This window comes from Chrysochloris asiatica, unplaced genomic scaffold, assembly GCF_000296735.1.
Source record: "Chrysochloris asiatica unplaced genomic scaffold, ChrAsi1.0 scaffold00098, whole genome shotgun sequence".
NCBI classification, from domain to species: domain Eukaryota; kingdom Metazoa; phylum Chordata; class Mammalia; order Afrosoricida; family Chrysochloridae; genus Chrysochloris; species Chrysochloris asiatica.
The window spans coordinates 2459706-2462422 of NW_006408616.1; positions in this window are offsets into that span (position 1 = coordinate 2459706).

A 2717-nucleotide genomic window follows, 5' to 3' on the forward strand; every position below is an offset into this window, starting at 1 on the left:
TGAGACAGCACTGGAAGCATTTTTGAGTCTGTGTTTAGAAATTTGGAAGATAGCTACCTGGCCGATCAACTGGAAAATATCCATATTTGTGCCCATTCCTAAGAAAAGTAACCCAACAGAATGTGAAAATTATCTAGCAACACCATTAATATCACACCCAAATAAAATTTTGCTAAAAATAATTTTTAAATGATTGCAGAAATACATTGACAAGAAGCTGCCAGAAATTCAAGCTGGATTCTGAAGAAGATGTGTAACAAGTGATATCATTTCTGATATCAAATGGATCTTTGCTTAACGCCGAGAATACCAGAAAGATGTTTACCTGCATTTTATTGAATATATGAAAGCATTCAACTGTGTGGAGAACATAACAAACTATAACATAACATTGTCACGAATGGGCATTGCAGAATATTTAATTGCAGAAGCTAGACACTGACAAAGTGGTAGTCATTCAAACAGAATAAAGGAATACTGAATGGTTTAAAACCTAGAGAGGTGTATCATTTTGAGTGTCAGGGTTGTATCATTTCACCATATTTATTCAGTTTGTATGCTTAGCAAATAATACTAGAAGCTGTACCAGATGAAGAAGAATGTGGCATTAGGATTGGAAAAAAATCTCACTAACAACCTGAGATATGCAGATGACACAACCTTGTTTTCTGAAAGGAAAGAGGCCTTGAGGCACTTACTGATGAAGATCAAAGAATACAGCTTTCAGTATGGATTACAACTCAATGTGAAGGAAATAAAAATCCTCACAACAGAATCAATATGTGACAACATGATAAACAGAAAACATTGAAGTTGTCAAGGATTTCATTTTATTTTGATCCATAATCAAGTTCATGGAAACGTCAGCCAAGAAATCAAGGGATGTATTTTATTGGGCGTATCTATTTTAAAAGATATCTTTAAAGTGTTAAAGAGCAAAGATGTTACTTTGAGGACTAAGTTGTACCTGACCCAAGCCATGGTATTTTCAATCACTGCACATTATTGAAAGTAAGGATGGCAGGATTTTATGTACTTTGGACGTGTTATCAGGAGGGTCCAGTCCCAGGAAAAGGACATCATGCTTGAAAAAGTAGAGGGTCAGCAAAAAGGGGAAGACTCTCAACAAGATGGATTAAGACAGTGGTTGCAACAATCAAACAACTATTGTGCGCATGGCAGAGAATCTGGCAGCGTTTTGTTCTGTTGTAAATAAGTTGCTGTGTCATGGATGACCTTATAGAGAGAGCTAGGATTGGTTACAGAGTCAGGATTGACAAAGGACAAGATTCCTTAATAGAGCAGAAGATACCTGCAACCATAAAAGCTCATCCCTGAACTTCATTTATAAACTGTAATGAGTGTGTCTAATAGCCATTCATATAAAACATGAGAAATAAGGTCTGATTTTGACAACTTCATTTCCCTTTAGCATGCTTTTCAAAAGATCCAAACTCTTACTTCCAGAGTGTAAAAGTCTGGGGTTTTGTTTGATTCATTCCCGGTATACCCGGCACCTACAAGAATGTCTAGAACATCATAGGCATTCAAATAGTATTTATTGAATAAACGAATTAGTGTGTTTATAGTTGACCGGTAACATTATGCTTTTGAATGAGTTTCTCTGAAATTTAAGTAGTTTAGTGATAAATGAATAAAATTGTGTCAAGACAACAATAATTTTGATGTAATTGATAAGTTAAAAAAAAAATGTGTAACCAAAGAATTTTCATCTCTATGTGTAACCAAAGAATTAGGCATTTTGAAACCGATACTTCAGCCTTGGAGTCCTGGTGTGGGGGCTATAGGATAAGCCCTGAACCACAAGGTTGGTTTGAACTGCAAAGATGGTGGTTCAAACACACCAACCACTCCTCGGAAACCCTATTCAGGATCACTATGAGTTGGAACTGACTTGTCGGCACTTAACAACAACAACTTCAGTCATGATTAAAACTCAGTCCAGTTTGGAAAATAAGTGCTGTTCTCCATCTTCCTTCTCATTTCTTTCTGTTCTTCTTTCCCTCCTTCTTTCTTGTTCTTTGTATTATTTTTTTCAGTGTCCAAAATCAATCTACATATTTCCTTTTTCCTTACACCTGCTCTTCCTTTTCATTTTTGTAGTCTTTGTGAGTGACAACATGCAGGGTAATTCTCTGAGTAATTGTTTCCCCCACAGCTTTGCCCAGCCCTCACTCAATGACTGTTGTTCATGTTAAGTGCCTTTGAGTCCTCCGACTCATAGCAAATCTGCATTGGGTTTCTGAGTAACACCTGCTGGGTTTGAACCTACAAACCTGTGGTCAGCAGTCCAAGGCTTATCCTACAATGTCATACAAGGAATCTAACCAATCTTGTGCTGTTGTTAAGTGCTGTGGAGTCGGTTCAGATTCATAGCCACCATGTATAGGGTTCAAAGCTTTAAATCTTTGTCAGAGAACAAAGTCTCATCTTTCTTCCTCTGAGGAGTCAGTGGCTTCAAACTGCTGACCTTGTGGTTCACAATCTAGTGCCTATCCTATGAAGCTACTGTACTCCCAACAACTGTTGTTGATAAGTGTCGTCAAGTCAGTTCTGACCCATATGGATTTTGTGTAGTGTTTCCAAGGAGCAGCTGATGAGCTTGAACTGCCGACCTTGCAGTTCAAACCAACTTTGCAGTCCAGTTCATTAACCCACAGCACCACACCAGGACTCCAAACCAATCACTAAGTCCT